Source organism: Maylandia zebra, linkage group LG8 (assembly GCF_041146795.1).
Source record: "Maylandia zebra isolate NMK-2024a linkage group LG8, Mzebra_GT3a, whole genome shotgun sequence".
NCBI lineage: Eukaryota > Metazoa > Chordata > Actinopteri > Cichliformes > Cichlidae > Maylandia > Maylandia zebra.
This window is the reverse complement of record NC_135174.1, coordinates 6,533,277-6,552,449: the sequence shown is the minus strand read 5'-3', so window position 1 is coordinate 6,552,449 and position 19,173 is coordinate 6,533,277.

The window sequence follows — 19,173 nt, the reverse complement described above, 5'->3', positions numbered from 1 at the left end:
GACAAGCGGAACCCCAGAGGTCGTATAAAAATATCTCACCCACAGAGCAAACACAAGGCGTTGACAAAAAGACAGGTCAGTACATGGCTCGTAGGAAACCGATCCAATGGCAATAAAATATAATAAGTAAGGAAAATAAATTTTAAATTGTTTAAGTAAAGAGATGGAGGTGTAGAGTGGCAAGGAGGAATTTCAATGAAGACACGAGAGAAAATGTATATTTATGGGGCAAGGAAGATATATAGGACATATGAGCTGTGGGACAACTCGATGTTTGTAACATGTCTGAGGACGGGCCAGCAGCGTTTGCAGGCACCTCCTAAAACAGAAACAACTGATGTCACCAGTCAAGCAGCCAAACAAAACCTATTGTTAAAGCAGAAACCTTTGCGTGTGTCTGTGCTCGTTCTATCCCAAGCATGCCATCATGTCCGTCCATAGAAATACAATACATAGTAAACATAGTCTACAACCAACATATCCTGTGTGGTAAGGGTAATGCATAGCTACACTGGCCTTAAGGCAAGGGAAAAAAGAGTAATGAAAGACTTCTGCAAGTGGAAATCACAGGAAGGACAATTTAAGATTTAGCTTCTGAACTGTAAGCAACATCCAGTGTCCAGTACAGTCAGTTCATGTTGGAAGGGTGATCTCGTCCTCTTTAATCCCCTCTGTAAGTACAACAAATAAGGGCAGTATCCACAGGGCTTCAAAGTTTTCACTAAAGCACAGTACACTGGCACAGTGTGGAGGTCCTGCTGAGAGCTGGCTCAGAAGAAGCAGTCTATTAGCCTGCGGGTGAACACGTTACCCCAGATTTGCCATTGTGACCGCTTGATTTCAAGGTTCCTTCTGTAGACTTTAAAAAACAAAACAAAAAAACAAGACTATGATGGCTCAAGCTGTTAGTACATCACAAGCCTTTTGCCTCTGCAGCAGTTAAGATGGTAATTGCTGTTAGTCTGGAAGGCTTCTTGTATTTAAAATAGTAGCTGATGATGTCATGTGCTCTTGTTTGGTAACCATTATTTTTATCTTCATCTTGCACTTGGATGTGTTTGACAGACATGCAGTTACTGGTGAGACATTTCACCATGGGATTTATTAGTCTGCACGGCAACTTTCAATTCCCAGCGCTGTGATTCACTCTGCTGTTGTGTGGAAGTGAAGGCCAAGCAGGACTAATGTGAAACAGCTTTTTGGGCCCAAGCTCACCGGCCAGCTGCCTGTCACCCCTCTGAGCTCTTGACAATAATGACATCATACTACAATGACTTCCAAAGACTAGCAGTAAGAAGACAGTAGGGGTGCAAAGTTGTAAATGATGAAGTCAGAATGAGGATTCCCCAACAACGAGGTTAGAAAGCTTTTCTGGACTTCTGCTTCCATCCAGGTTTTAGATCTATTTTCATTATACAACGCTTAAAGCTGGTCAAGTTAATGTTCTGTATGAAAGGAATAAATGAGAAAATTTCGTTTGTGGCAATTATGGTTCATAGATGTGAAAACGGCATTAGTCAAAAATTTCAAAGAGGCAATACACTAAAAGAAACACCACTCACAGCTACGCCAAGCATCTGTTTTTCACCAAATAAATGTTCTAAACACCAACTGGCAAGCAACCATTAATAAAGGGGGAGAGAAAAGAGAGAGAAAAGTATTAGCAACTCCCTGCTAAAGACAGTAGCAAATATTCATCAACTTTGTAGTTACACTTTGCTAATATTGGGTTGGGACTTAATTCGTTGTGCTGTAGATTCAACGAGGTGTTTGAAACATTCCTCAGAGATTTCTGTCCATGTCGACATGATAGCATCACTTCACTACAACAAATTTTCTGGCTGCTGCAAATCTGCCATTGTCATTGATATGATGCATTATCCTGCTGGAGGCAGCCATGAGAAGATGAGCTGACCGGCATGGACATGATCAGGAACAACCCTCAGGTAGAGATTGCGGTGTTTAAGCAGTGCTTAGTTAAGAGAATACCTCCCACACCATTAAACCACCAGCCTGAACCACTGATACAAGGCAAGATTCATGCTTTTATGTCAATTAGGTCCAATTCTGAAACTATTTAGACCATTTTCCAGTCTTTTCCATGTTTTATTGTGCAATTTTGTTGAGCCCATGAATTGTAGCCTGAGTTTTCTGTTCTTAAGTGACACCTGATGTGGTCTGCTTCAAAGTTTGACATGCTGTGCATTCAGAGAGGCTTTTGAATTACAGATTTCTTTTCAGCTCAAAACAGTCTCGCCATTCTCCTGTTTTCTCTTTCCTGGACCATTTCACATAAACCCAAGAGATGGCTGAGTGGGAAAATCCCAGTATCAGAAATTTCTGAAATACTCAGACCAGCCTACAACCATGTCATGTTCAGACTCACTTAAATCACCTTTTTCTCCCATTCTGATGTCCAGTTTAAAATTCAGCAGGTTGTTTTGATCATGTCTATATGCTTGAACGCATCAATTGATGACCAGTTGAACAGGTGTACTTAACAAAGTGACCAGTGAGCTACTACAGGTGTAGATTTTTACTGCATGAACATGTAATGTAGCATTTAAAACGCTGATGCATCTTGGATGCCAGTTTAGTGGGTGAGTAGGTGACCATATACCAGCGGGCCCCAGACCCCGGACCGGTACCGGTCTGTGAGTTGTTTGGTACCGGGCCCCAAGAGATGAGGCTCGGATGTGAAATTTATGGTTTTCGGGGTTTTTATCGCTTTATAGCATTGTTTTTTATTGTTTTTATCATTAACTCAGTTCCCCTGGGTCTTTTCCCGTGCGTTATGAATAAATCTTCTTTTTTTTGGGTACTGGTTTTATTTTGTTGTATTTATCTGTGACACCTTAAAGGCCAATCTGTGAAAATATTATTGGACATAAACTGGTCCATGGTTGGGGACCGCTGCCATATACCACATGACCAAAGTAACACCATGGATGGTTCCTTCGTTTATAATATTACTGTACGGCACGTCTCGCAAGGCATTATGGGATGTCAAGTCCACTATACATTTGAAGAGCACTAAAGATGGAAAAAAAATCATGTTGCTTTATTAACAAAGGCAGATAGCTAGCATCCATATCCCCACAGTACCCTAATATGTTACTTTGGGTTTAAAAATAAATAAAATAAATAAATATGTCATTAAATATAATTGTAATCCACAAACCAATCGGTGATGCCATCCATGTTACTTTGTCCATTTTTATTTACAGTCTATATAGTTACGGTGACATAATCTGTCTCTGAATTATGAAATGAACCTGTCAGGTATTGCAGACACATAACTGTAGAAAATTACCTTTTTTTCAAGGAAACAAGTCATTCTGCTATTTTGATTTAGAAATGATCATCTACAAGCTGTAAAAATGTGTTTTCTATCACGTCTTCATGGAGTTTAATAATGTGTTGGAAATGATTCAGGGGCCTTAAATGTAAGGGCTAATTACTTTGTCTTTTTTTTTTAAAATTTGGACACATTCAAATACCAAACTAATCCAGATTCAGTGATTTTATCCATCATAACTAATTGATTTAACCACCAAAAGACACTGCCACAGTCCCAGTGAACATTTAATGAGAGCCCTTAGGAGGTTTTTCTTTTAATATGATGTAGGCAAACATTTACAAATGGGTAAAGACTTTGAACTGGCAGCCCTGAAGCAAAGTACCCTACAGTCGCAAAGTTTGGAGGAAAGCAAAGCCACGTCCACTCAGGGCTTAGATAAACACTTGAACGCCTCTGCTTCTGCGGTGCCAGCTTTCTTAAACGGGCAGCACAAAAAAGGCTTTACTCTTGTTTTGGATCAGAAGGCCTAAGGGACAGTTTGTAAAGAAGTATGCTGAGGCACGCAGGAAATTAGAAATCCCAAAAACAAATTCTGGAGCCTTCACCCAGCCCTGTGGCTCCTTCCACGCGTCTGATCCTAAGCAGGAAGACCGCATCCTTCAGGCATCATTTAGGCATTTTAAAACATTCTGCAGTCTACTAAAGCTCACTAAGCAGGAAATATAGGAGCTTTTTGGCATTTATGTAAGTCATACATTTGCTCAGGGTCCTTCAAGAGAATTTTGTGAGGCTTCACGCAAGTGTCTCTTCAGCCCTAGATTTGTTTTCCTTTCCTTTGCAGTTCATGGATTTTTTTCCCTCCAATGGAAACTGTTCTACCTAAGCAGTTTTAAAGGGAAGTAAAATCATTACAACATGACGAAACTGCAACGTGTGACAGTTTACCAACATGTGTCGCATGTGATGCTTTGTTTTTGAGGTTTAGGTGGTAAAATCCTGTGTTAACTGCAAGTTGCGGAAGTTCTGTTTACCAGATTCACTGCGTCAAATGTCTTGCACACAGACATTTAAGAAGTAGATTTTTTACAAACCTTCATTCATCATTTGTACAATGATAAGACACTTGGGCGATAATGGTATGTTTGAAAGCTTTGTGGTTCTCTACAGGATAGCAGCTAAAAATGCTGTCCAGCAGCTGTGAAAGAAGACAGGAAGGAAGGAAATGAGTGGATGAAAGACGGGAAATCCTCACTGTAAAATTAGCAAATGATGATGATGATGTCAATGATAAATGCTGCTTTTGTTTAGATTTTGGTGTGATTATGTGTTGTCACTCTATGTTTGATTTGCTGCCTTTAGCCTACCCTCATTAATGACCCTATGCTAGGCTTAAACAGCCCATTTTTGACAATGTGATAATGTGAATGGTATGTTTGTTCCTTAACCTCCTGGCGTCCACATATGTGGACATCACATTTTGGGTAATTTAGACCAAAATACTCAATTTTGCTCTACAGGGGCCTGATAACCACTTACAAGGACATTATACTGCTACTGTTCTATCGAAATTTTAAACGAATATCCTCATATGTGGCTCTCATTTTTCTTAGAAACAAAAATTAGGTAAAAAATAAATAAAAATCTGGTAATTCTTTGTTTTTACAATCATCAGGTCCCAATCAGCCCAAATATCAAAGAGAAATTAAAAATGCATGCCGTGGAAGAGTTTGGGTCTTAGGAGGTTAAAGGCACCTATTTAGCATTCATAAGCAGGGCACAAAAATTATTAACAATGTTTTGTTTTGATTTAATTTACAGCAAACTTCTTCTTGAAGAAAAAGTAATTTTTTAGACTATTAGTTTAACTAGCTTCAAACATTGAACCTCTAGCTAACTTATAGCTAACTGTTTGGCTAACTGTTTAGCTAGTGCTAAATAAGATGTCCCAGTAAATATAAGTCGTAAACAGACTGTTACTTGGCATCAGCGCTGCTAATACCGCATAATTCAGGTTTTAGAGCAACATCTGCTTCCATTCTGACAATGTTTTCATGGAACTCTGATCTTTTCAGTAAAACAATGCCAACCATACTAAGCAAAACTGGCCTTGCTACAGAACTTTGTTTTTCCTTTCTTTCTTTCTTTTTTTTTTTTTTAAATAATGAGATCATATTTTTTGCACAGTTTGAAATGAAATGATAAATATTAGAATGACATCATTTATTAAAGTTATTAATTTAAACTCTTCCATACTGCTATGCTACTGTCTGCAGGGTATAGCTGTAGCCATTTTCTTTCATGCTCACAAATGGACCCACAAACACACAGCTCATATTTCTAATCACTGGACGTAATCTAAACTCGTACCTCACGCAATTAGGTCAGCACCATTTCCTCCAGTGTGAGCTTCACATTTCCTGACCCGTATTTCACACTCCACAGGGACATGACTCAGGCTCATTTACTAAATTTTCCTGCTCTTTCAGGAGAATAAAAGAACTGACCAAATGCAAAGCTAAGATTTGATCAAACATGGAGGAGGTAAACAGGTTTTCTGTGTTTATCTGTAGTTTAACATAACAAAGTAAGTGGCTTTTTGTGGCTATGCATTTTCTAAAGTCTACAATATAATGGTGCTAATTCATTTTAACAAGATGTTCTTCTTTTTACTGGATCATTATATCCAAGAATGTCATTCAAGTGCATGTTTACGTACATATGCCAATGTGGCACAGTGTTGCTTTGACTCTTTTTTAACTTTTCTTACACACTAGTCAGACAACAATATTAATACCTTAATAGACATAAAATTGCCTCTCATTTTCTTTCCTTTCATTGGCCATTCCTGATATTTTGCAGGCACAACATATTATAAACTTACCTCTGAACACAGTGGTTTCCCACAAAGACTTTATATGAAATATTATACCTTTAAAATTATTACAGTAATGAGATTTAGTTAACTGGATGCACCTGTTCACTTCCTCAGTAAATCGAATCAGTCAATCCTATGGCAGCAACAGAGGACATTTAAGCGTGTAGATGTGATCAACATAATCTGCTGAAGATTAAACAGAGCATCAGAATGGGAAAGAAAGGTGATTTAAATGAGTTTGACAATGACATGGGACTATTTCAGAAACTGCTGATACTGGGATTTTCCCACATAACCATCACTAGTTTACAGAGACTAGAAAAAGAGACAATATCCAGTGGCAGTTTTCTGTGTAAAATAAGAATGATTTGATTGCTTCAAGCTGATGGGAAGAAAACGTAGCTTGTTACAATCAATGCAAAAGAGCATCTCAGAATGCATAACACGTCAAGCTTTGAAGCAGATTGGCTACAGCTGCAGAAGACCACACCGGACGCCACTTCTGTCACCAAAGAAGAGGAAGATTCTGCAGGTCTATCAATATTAGATAATAGAAGATTGAAAAACTGTTATCTAATCTGATTAGTCTCAATTTTAGCTCTGATGTTAGATTGATGGGGTCAGAATTTGACATAAACAACATGAAAGCATGGATCCATCCTGTCTTCTTGGCACAAAGTAATCTTGAACTTATATGTATGGAGACAGCCCCACCTGCTGGTAAGATTGTGTGTTATTCAAAAACGACATCGTCAGCAATGCATGATGCAGAGTAACTGCAATATGTGACACTTTAAACTCATTGTTGACACAACTCTCTGTGTTTGTGGGAAATAGATCAGTGTGTGGCTGCAGAATCACATCAAAGCTTGAGAAAGACCTGAAATGATTCGAGTCCGAGTTAAAGGTCAAAGGTCAGATTTTTATTTCAGATATAAAGCAAGAATGGCCTCATTAGCTGCCAGCATTTGCTATGTAAGCATTATGTGTATAGATGGTTTACTTAGGCTGTGGGACTCACATTCATGTATAAATGTATACATTCCCTGTTATGTAGGCAGCAGTACTTGTTCTTCATTTCAAACAAAGTGGCAAATACAAAGTACTGGGCAGAGCTGCGTTTCAGTGAGATAAATAACAAGAATATGGACAAATCAGCTACAGGTGTTACAGGCCTTCCATGGGGTCTGTTTTTATACAGAAAAGTAGAGACAGGAGACATGAGTTGCGTTTGGTCTGCAGGCTCTTCTTCGTCTGAGGTACAGAAGCGTTGCAACGGCCAATCGCACTCACAACTACTTCCTGCTTGTGGCTTTGCCACGCAATTACATCTTCATAACTTTAACTGAAAAGTGCAATTCACACTATTTTAAATCATTTTAAATAATTAAATATTCCAAATATTTAAAATTAAGCCCATTTTTTAAAAATACGATCTCTAGATTAAAGTACTAATCATCAAAAGCCAATCATTAAATAATCACAAACATACGGGGACACCTTAGAGACCCGCTAACTGTCACTAGCCTTTTGGCAGCTGTAGTTTGCCCATTTCAAAATTGTACCATGGTTTGTAATTATGTCCATGTTTGGTGCACCAAAATCACCATTTGTTAAAAAATGTGTTATTGTTTCTAGCTGGAGGAGCTCCCCGTGGCTATCGGCTACCTGCAGAACCTTAAGGTTTTAAACCTGTGCAACAACCGTCTCACAAGCCTCCCAAGCGAGCTCGGCCTCCTGAATAAACTCCAAACACTGAACCTGGGTCTCAACCAGCTGGAAGCTCTTCCTGCCTCCATTGGTGCACTGGAGGAGCTCCGCCACATTGGCCTTTCTGATAACAGATTCACCCGCTTCCCCGGCTGCCTCTTGAAGCTGAAAAAACTGGAGAGTATCAAGATGGACAGGAATCCAATTATTGCTGAGAAGATACCCACTGAGAAACCAGTTAGCATTTCAGAGAGCTTTTACCTAGTCAAAGAAAGCTTCTTGTGCAAAACAGAAAACATTGCAATTTCCCTTGTAAGTGTATTTAAAGACTTATATTTGTACACACATTTTATACAATTACCATGCTTATAACTGCATGATAATTAGATACAAATAAACTGTTTTGACAGTCTGTTGGGCCTAGAGGGCAGCAGAGACCACCCTTATCTCTGAGTACCTGTCACTAGGGGTGGGTTTAAAAAATCGATTCATTGATTAAAATCGATGAATCGATTAAAATCGATTCTAACTGGAATAAAACGATATCGATTCATTAAATCCTGAAATCGATTTTTTTTTATACATATGTAGTTTGCCGCGTATGAAACTTGCAAGTGGTTAACGTGAGGAAGTCACGCGAGAGTTAAGTGACCTGGTTGCATGAACCATCATGGCTACTCCCGGGAATGTGCCACCGAGCCTAAAGGCAGATGTCTGGCAACACTTTGGATTTAAGAACTGTGAAGACAGTGAAGAGCCGGACAAAAGCAAAGCCGTATGTAAGATGTGCAAAATGGAGGTAAAGCACTGTGGAAATACCACAAATCTCAGAAATCATTTAACGAGGCATCATCCAGATATCCCGCTAGCAAAAACGGCCGACATCAAGCAACGCTCACTCGAAAAGGCATTTGCAGTGAAGTTGGCATCCACTTCTCCACGTGCCCAAAAAATAACCCAGCCTGTGGCAACTTTCATATGTAAAGATATACGTCTGTACAGCGTTGTTGAAAATGATGGCTTCCAAAACCTCATTAATACGCTAGAACCACGCTATGTTTTACCAACACGCAAACATTTGAGTGAAGTGGTAATCCCAAACATGTATGAAAAAGTGAAACACGATGTTACAGCCTCACTCAAGTCAGCAGAGAGAGTCGCTATAACCTGTGACAGCTGGACATCCAGAGCAACAGATAACTACCTGACTATCACCTCACACCATATCGACCAGGAGTGGCGACTCGTGTCTCATGTCTTACAGACAAGAACCACTGAAGCAAGCCACACAGCAGCTAATTTATCTGAAATTATGTTCAAAGCAATCGAAGAATGGGAGCTTACAAAAATCCAGTCATCGTAACTGACAATGCTGCAAATATGGTGCGAGCTGTGGAAATAACGGGCTGGTTGCACATTGGTTGTTTTGCCCACACACTCAATTTAGCTTCACAAGCAGGAGAGGGAGAGTCAGAGGTCCTCACTTAGGCCCGTTTACGCGAACACTGCCGAGAAGGAGACGATGATGATGATGATGATGATGTAAAGTTGAGAGTTGTTTCCTCCGGCGGTTCAGGGTCCCTCCATACCCCAGTGTTTGCCATCGTAACTTACGAATGTGCATTGGGGTTGCGAAATACCCCAAGGTGGGTACACTTTGACCCCATAGTAATCATGGAGTAGAGAGCATCCCTGGTCCTCGCGAAGGCTGGTTTACGCGTAACCCGAGGCCCATGAGGCTAAGCACTCACCTGCGAGGAGCAGGAGAACCGAGGAACAGGAGGTAGGAGGACTAGGATGCAGGGGGCATCTAAGGTCCTCATAGAGGCCGGTTTACGCCAACACTGCCCTCTGCAAAGCTAAGCATCCGACAGCGAGACACAGGAGAACCGAGGAGAAGGAGGAAGGAGGACTAGGAGGCAGGGAGTGTCCGAGTAAGTGTCCTTACTTAGGCTACAGACATTTTCATTCTGGTAAGTTCTAAATAAGTTCATATTAGGGCTGTTCGATATAACGATATATATATCAGATGATAATATAAAAACGTCTATCAATTCATTTTACACTAGGTGTCGCAAAATAAACTGTTTACGGCAATATTTTTTTCATCGTTTTGATGGTCACTGTAGTGGTTATATTAATTTCTTAAAGTTCTCTCTTTCTCTTATATTTAATATAACCACACTAGGGATGGACAAGCGACTATCTTTATGCCTTGTCGTTAGCTACAACCACGGTAAAACCATCCGGTGTCCGTGAACTCTGCCCTCTGTAAAGCCAAGCGTCCAACAGCGAGGCCCAGGAGAACTGAGGAGAGGGCCGGTTTACGTGAAGACTACCCTCTGTAAAGCTGAGCATTTGCAAGCGCAGGGTAGAAGGACCAAGGAGAAGGAGGAAGGAGACGATGATGATGATGATGATTATGTGAAGTTGAGAGATGTTTGCTCCGGTGGTTCGGGGTCCCTCGAGACCCCAGTATTTGCCATCGTAACTTACGAATGTGGTGTGGGGTGGCGAAATACCCCATCATGATCACTAAGGGGTCACAGAGTACCCACGGAGCACGGAGCGCCCGCGGTCCCCACTTGGGCCGGTTTACGCGTAACCCGGGGCCCATCCGGCTAAGCGCTCGCCGGCGGGGAGCAGGAGAACGGGGGAGAAGGAGGAAGGAGGTCGAGGAGGAACGGAGAGTCCGAGGTCCTCACTGAGGCCGGTGTACGCGAACACTATCGAGAAGGAGACGATGATGATGATGATGTGAAGTTGAGAGTTGTTGCCGTGGCGCTTTGGGGTCCCTCCAGACCCCAAGGTTTGCCATCGTAACTTACGCGATCGATGGAGGGTTACAACCAATTAGGTGCCTTTGTCCGACGCTGTGACGAGACCCACTATAGCCGGGGGTCCGCCTGACCCCTATGTGCCCCCACCGCGAACCGGCGCCCTGTTTCGCGACGAGACCTGGGTCCGCGCTGCCGGGATCTGCGTGACACCCCCCCTCCTTTTTTTTTTTGGTCCAGGGTGCACAAGGGTTAAAACATTGCTTCATATTTGGATATGTATGATGTTAGTGTTTCTAAAATACTAAAAAATGTGTTTATTAACAAAGTAAACTAAAACTAGACATTATTAAATTTTATACTTTTAACTACTGAATTGAACATAATATGAAATAATGTGTTTCCACTGTGGAAATGATTGATCCAATGACAAATAACTTTCAGATTAGTAAAGCTATATTTTTAATTTTTCTAGTTTTCCATTTCTATTTAGATGATTTATATTTAGATTTGAAATGAACAGGATCATAACAAAATAACACCACTGCAAGTCTAACAAAAATATGTTGAAATCAAATGGTATGTTATTTGAAATCAATATGAAACAATGACACATGCATTTTATCCAATTTTTTTTATTTATTTAATTTTTCCCAATTGTCCAAATTAGTCTGTGATTTGCCTTATTGTCCAACAGATCATATTTATATACAAATATATGTGACTCTCAAATATGATTTAAATGGATCATTCCTCACTTGATGACGAATTATCCATTTAAATATTTGCAGAGTCCTGAACTTGATGCCAGTGAACTTATCAGCGGTTGGTTTTAAAAAAAAAAGCCCAAAAAATCCCCTATGAGCAAGCACTTGGCGACGGTGGGGAGGAAAAACTCCCTTTTAACGGGGAGAAACCTCCGACAGAACCAGGCTCAAGAAGGGGTGGCCATCTGTCGCTGCCGAGTGGGCTTAAAATGTTCACTGTCCGTCCTCCTTCTGACAGGAACTTCCTACAGACCAGGGATGAATGATGCCTGAGTGGACAAACAAAACTCACAAGTTCCTGGCTCTCACGGCTCCTATGCAGAGGGTTAGTCGAAGAAGGAGGGGCATCGCGAGGGGCGTCGGGGGACGGGGGACTGTGCCTCACTGCCCTCCCCTTCTCCAAGAAACCCGTCTTCAACCGAGTCGAGAGAGCCGGGAACTTGTGAGGTGTGCATGTCCTGGTGAGCCTCCACCTTTTATAGGTGGGTCCAGCCTCGACTGTACAGAGACAGACCAGACCAGCTGCACCACACAGACACTTCAAACCTCATCTGAGGACAAAAGACACATACATACATACATACACACATACATACACACATACATACATACATACATACATACATCTTACTGTTAAAAAAATAATAAAGTTAGGGTTCCTTTACAATGTCAGAAGGAGGAAGGCACTAAGGCACCGCCTTCCGCCCCTCGACGCCCTCGCGGTGCCCCCTCCTTCTGACAGGAACTTCCTACAGACCAGGGATGAATGATGCCTGAGTGGACAAACAAAACTCACAAGTTCCTGGCTCTCACGGCTCCTATGCAGAGGGTTAGTCGAAGAAGGAGGGGCATCGCGAGGGGCGTCGGGGGACGGGGGACTGTGCCTCACTGCCCTCCCCTTCTCCAAGAAACCCGTCTTCAACCGAGTCGAGAGAGCCGGGAACTTGTGAGGTGTGCATGTCCTGGTGAGCCTCCGCCTTTTATAGGTGGGTCCAGCCTCGACTGTACAGAGACAGACCAGACCAGCTGCACCACACAGACACTTCAAACCTCATCTGAGGACAAAAACATATACATACATATATACATATATATATATATATATATATATTCAAACCTCAAGGACAAAAACCAGAGGACAAAAACTACAAGAACATAAATATGGAGAAAACTAACCTTAGAAACATGCAGGGTGACAGGAGACAGCAGCACTGCAGACATGAGGACAGGCAGACAGTTCAGGCTGTGTGAGAGTCAAGTTCACTCCTATATATGACCTCCTATCGCAGAATGCGTTACTGTGACAACGCAGGCTTTGTGCTTTGAAGTGTCGTGATATGTGACGTCATTGGAACGGCCTGTGATCTTACGTCACACTAGCCCGGATAAATTTGAAAAAGGCGTTTTCGTCTGAAAACACTCCGTGTCCAGACTACCGTTTTCAACGTCCACATTGAAACAAACACTTACGTTCCAGTACTGCGCATGCGTGAAACGCAAGGTGACTCGACCTGCCTCATTTCTGTCTGCCGTTTATTTACTTTCCGGCTCTTTGAAACGTCGCAGCAAAATGTCGAGGAAAAACGACGAGTTTTTTAAATGGACTAACAATGAGGTGGAGTTGTTGCTGCAAGTAATACAAAAGTACAAAGTTGCAAAAGCGATTGAGAATTAAAGAATTTGAAGAAAAGCTATCTGGAGCATGTACAAACTGATATTAATCTTTCACGGGGCTGTCACAATTTATCACATGATTGCATCACTTGACTAGGCTACGTCCACATGTATGGGTATTTTTGAAAACGTAGATTTTTCTATGCGTTTGTACCTTTCGTCCACACGTTTCGGCTCCTAAAAAAGGGAAAATTTTAAAAATTCCTGCCTGGGTGGAGATTTTCAAGAACTCCGTTTTTGCGTTTACTATGGACAAGGAAAACGCAGGGTCAAAGGTGTGCGCCAAGTTATTGTTTCGGTGAAATTAATTTCTACAATGGCGGACATAGACAAAATACTGTTAATTTTACTCTCTGTAGTGTTTAAATCCTTACATACACAGACAGTTACTGTCCCTCCACACATAGGACTCAGTTCTGCTTCTCTGCGCCGCCATCTTTGTTTACTCTTTCCCGCCCAGGCGTCTAGACATCTGATTGGCCAACATTTCTACACGGTTAGGAATATATCGCCACCTGTTGCTTTGGCATGCTCCTGGCAGCATTTTCCTTCATTTTTGGTGTTGAGGTGTGGATGGGATTAAAAAAACGAAAAATCTCAGTTTTCAGAAATACCCGCGTACGCGTGGACGTAGTCTACAATGTATCATTGTTTTTAAAAAGGCTCCAGTTCGCTTTCCACAATGCTACGCGAAAACGGCGTCAAATGTATACGCTTTGGAGAGCTTTTTCAAAACGCTGTCACAGTGTGGACGGAAGGCCAAAACGGAGAGAAAAAGATGCGTTTACAAACGAAAACGCATCTGAGTGATGAGTCATGATAGCATTACAGGCTGTTCACTTTTAAGTGTGGTAATTAGAAATATTGCAAAATAAAAAAATACACACAAATATACTGTAAGAAAAGGCTTTTATTTTTTAGTATATGCTGAATTATCAGTTTCAAAGCTACTCTACCAGAGTTTCATTAAAAAATGAAACAAAGGATAAGCTTTAACCCTTTCATGCATGAATTATGACAACCTCTCAGCGAATAGCTTCTCTAAAATCAATAGAAACCCAACATTAAGTTCAGCTGAAGGTCAAACTGCAACAAAAAACTCTTTAATCAACAGTTTACGTTAAAAACGGCTTCTTTGTTTGGAAAAAAAAAAACTAACAAAAATCCCAGTACAGTACAGTTCCTTTGTATCGTGCTGCTGCCACCTGCTGCTCTCGGGTGGGAACAACAGCACTTTGGATTTGCGTTCATTATCAGCAACAAATGAGTTTTACTTTTGAGGCTGCAGTTTTTAGTTATGTTTATTTGTTGGATCCCATCAGTTTTTCTTCGAAGAGCCGAAAGACTTTCAGTTACTTATGATAAACTGTTTGTCTTATACAAACAGATAAATACAGAAAACAAAGAAGAAAACAAAGCTTGTATTCTATTTGATTTTCAAGATATTGAACTTTATTTTTTCTATTTCACCGAGTTCTTTTTTCCATGTACTTTTTGTCCAATAATTTTTTTAATAATCAGATTAATGTTTATTTTAAAATTAAGAATTATTTATATTTTTTATATTTGCTATATACTGAGCTGAAACATCCTTCTGTGTAGTCATGTAACACATTATTTTAAAATAATATATTTTAAACAGGTGGACGCAGGAATTAAGAGTTAAAACAGAGTCTTGTTCCATTTAAGCTATCTTTATTTCACATTTATTTGTACACAATAAATACAGTTAAACATCCATGGGTGTGTAAATACGACGCCTGGCAGCCTCCGCATAGCCGACGCTGTAAAACGTGGGAGTTTTTACGTCCTTTTTTAAAAAAATGAATTTCAGATTCTGACTTGATGCATAATCAAGACCAGTAAACAGGTTAACAAAAAATTCTCTAATGGAAAAGAAACTTTAGTTATTCTTTTAATACAACAGGGTAAATGCAAACTTCAAAAATAAGTTTGATGTCATTCAGATCTCAAGGAGATCAACGAGAACGCAGCATCACGGCTGACGGATACCTCTTTTCCTCTGATCAGATCAGATTATTATTAATTCACCGGCGAATACAGCATTTTGAGTAAAACTCTCAAAGCTCTTAACATGTGTGCTACCAAGTGAGTGCTAATGAAACTTCTCCATATTTATACCAGGATCATCTTCTAGCTGGCATCTGTCAGATATCAGTTATGTAGATTTTGCCTGATGCTGCTGGATGGATTTTGATGGCCTCTAAAATGACTGAAATAGACCAGGTAATCGCAGATAAAGAAGACTGCAGATACTCTGTCTCTTTTCATAACGTTATTGCTCAAGATGAATAAACAACAAGTGTTTGGACTTCTAAAACGAGACGAAACTCTTTGATTTAAAGCACAAGACAAAACGAGAGCTTGGAAGCAAAAGTAAATGGAAAACAGTGACAGTCTTTTCCAGATTACTGTGTCTGTATCTTGTCTTATAATCACAGGTCATTTAGCAGTGAGGACAATGAGTTGAGACACTCTTTAAAGCATGCGTTTATCTGTTTACACTTCCTGGAAGTGTGTGATGACAGAAATTAAGTTCAGAGGAATAAGTGTGTGTTGTGCATTAACAATAAAAATGGAAAATGTCATTATATTGTGCAGATATTCCTCTGTGTTTAGGATAGCGACTAGTTAAGATATGCTTTTTAAAAGGTGCTAATATATATATATATACACTCAACAAAAATATAAACGCAACACCTTTGTTACTGCTCCCATTCCCCATTTTTGCCTGTCCCGTTTGGCTCTTTTGCCATCAGAATTATTGTCTAAAGGCAAAGAAAGATGCCCAACGGATTTACTTTACCAAATTGACCATCCCAGCCTTGCCATAATGGTCCATTTGATTCACCTTTTATTGTTTATTTTATTTTCACTTACTGAATATGGGACAGACTTGACTGGGGGAAAGAAGGGGAGAAAGAAAGAGGGAAAGAGAAACAGCTGAGAAGAGGGACGGGGGAGAAGGGCAAAAAACAAAAACCAACAGAATGGGCAGAGAAAAAAAAAAGAAAGAAAAAGAAAATGCATACACTGAACAAAAATATAAACGCAACACTTTTGTTTTTGCTCCCATTCCCCATGGGATGGACGTAGAGACCTAAAATTCATTCCAGATACACAATATAACCATCCCTCCCAAACAGTGGTCACAAATCAGTCCAAATGTGTGGTAGTGGGCACATCTGCTATATTGAGATAATCCATCCCACCTCACAGGTGTGCCACATCAGGATGCTGATCTGACATCATGAGTAGTGCACAGGTGTACCTCAGACTGCCCACAACAAAAGGCCACCCTGGAATCTGCAGTTTTGTCTCACAGCAAAATGCCACAGATGCCACAAGCAATGAGGGAGCGTGCAATTGGCATGCTGACAGCAGGAATGTCAACCAGATCTGTCGCCCGTGCATTGAATGTTCATTTCTCAACCATAAGCCGTCTCCACAGGCGTTTCAGAGAATATGGCAGCACATCCAACCGGCCTCACAACCGCAGACCTCGTGTAACCACACCAGCCCAGGACCTCCACATCCAGCAGGTTCACCTCCAAGATCGTCTGAGACCAGCCACCCAGACAGCTGCTGGAACAATTGGTTTGCACAACCAAACAATTTCTGCACAAACTGTCAGAAACCGTCTCAGGGATGCTCAACTGCATGCCCGTCGTCCTCATCGGAGTCTTGACCTGACTCCAGCTCGTCGCCGTAACAGACTTGTGTGGGCAAATGCTCACATTCGATGGCGTCTGGCACGTTGGAGAGGTGTGTGCTTCACGGATGAATCATGGTTCACATTGTTCAGGGCAGATGGCAGCTGAGAATGTCCCAGTTCTTGCATGGCCAGCATACTCACCGGACATGTCACCCATTGAGCATGTTCGGGATGTGCTTGACCGGCGTATACGACAGCGTGTACCAGTTCCCACGAATATCCAACAACCTCGCACAGCCATTGAAGTGGAGTGGACCAACATTCCACAGGCCACAATTGACAATCTGATAGACTCCATGCGACGATGTGTTGCACTGCATGAGGCAAATGGTGGTCACACCAGATACTGACCGGTTCTGGGTCCCCAGACCCCCAATAGCGCAAAAAACTGCACATTCCAGGGTGGCCTTTTGTTGTGGGCAGTCTGAGGTACACCTGTGCACTACTCATGATGTCAGATCAGCATCCTGATGTGGCACACCTGTGAGGTGGGATGGATTATCTCAATATAGCAGATGTGCCCACTACCACACATTTGGACTGATTTGTGACCACTGTTTGGGAGGGATGGTTATATTGTATATCTGGAATGAATTTTAGGTCTCTACGTCCATCCCATGGGGAATGGGAGCAGTAACAAAGGTGTTGCGTTTATATTTTTGTTGAATATATATATATATATATATATATATATATATATATATATATATATATATATATATATATATATGTTGGACAATACCTACAACCACGATTACCGACACTAACAAGCTGATCTACAATACGGCAGCAGTGATCAGTGAGATGCTTGGCTACAAGTTGAACAGCCACAAGGGGCAGTACCCTCCATGGAGAAGGAGGCTAGAGGGCAAGATCAAAGTAGCACGGAGGGAGGTTAGCCAACTAACGGAGTTGCAGAAAGGTGCGACAAAGAAGGTGCATAAGAAATACAGCAAGCTGTCCATACCTGAGGCCTTGGAAACTGCCAAGCAAAGACTCACAGCCTTGGCCAGCCGCTTGAGGAGGTACACCAGAGAGATAGAAGGCAGGGGAATAAACCAGCTGTTCTCCACAGAACCAGCAAAGGTGTACTCTCAGTGCCAAGGGAACAATAAGAGAACAGCACCACCAAGGCTGGAGATGGAGCAATACTGGAAGAGCATATGGGAGAAGGACGCAACCCATAACGGCAATGCTCAGTGGCTAGTGGATCTGAGGGCAGACCATAGCGACCTCCCTGAACAGGGTCCAGTAACCATTACAGTGGCAGATATCCAAGAAAGGGTCTCCAGTATGAAGAGTTGGACAGCACCAGGGCCCGACATGGTTCACGCCTACTGGCTGAAGAAGCTGACTGCACTCCATGAGCGTCTGGCAGCACAAATGAACCAGCTGCTAGTTAACGAGAGACACCCGGAATGGCTAACCGAAAGTCGAACGGTCCTGATCCCCAAGGACCCCAAGAAGGGACCGGTCCCATCCAACTACCGACCAATAACCTGCCTCAGTACTACATGGAAGCTCCTGTCAGGCATCCTATCGGCTAAGATGAACAGGCACATGGGTCAATACATGAGTGGGGCACAGAAAGGGATTGGCAAGAATACCAGAGGCGCAAAACACCAGCTACTGGTAGACAGAACAGTCAGCCGAGACTGCAAGACCAGACTGACCAACCTGTGCACTGCCTGGATTGATTACAAGAAGGCCTATGACTCAATGCCCCACAGCTGGATACTGGAATGCTTAGAATTGTACAAGATCAATGGGACCCTAAGAGCCTTCATCAGGAACTCAATGGGGATGTGGCGTACAACACTAGAGGCCAACTCCAAGCCCATAGCACAAGTCACCATCAAGTGCGGGATCTACCAAGGAGATGCTCTGTCCCCACTGCTGTTCTGCATAGGCCTGAACCCCCTCAGTGAGATCATTAACAAGACTGGCTACGGATACCAACTATGGAATGGAGCCAAAGAGAGGGAAGGTAGTCAGAACTGAGGGGATTGAACTACCAGAAGGCAACATTGCAGACATAGAGGACAGTTACAAGTACCTGGGGATCCTGCAGGCAAATGGGAACCATTAAGAGGACGCTAGAAAGGCTGCAACCACCAAGTACCTGCAGAGGGTCAGGCAAGTCCTGAGGAGTCAGCTGAATGGTAAGAACACGTACGCCCTGCCCGTGATCAGGTACCCTGCTGGGGTAATAGGCTGGCCAAAGGAGGAGATAGAAGCCACTGACATAACGACAAGAAAGCTCCTTACCATGCATGGAGGGTTTCACCCCAAGTCCAGCACCCTGAGGCTGTACGCTAAGCGGAAGGAAGGGG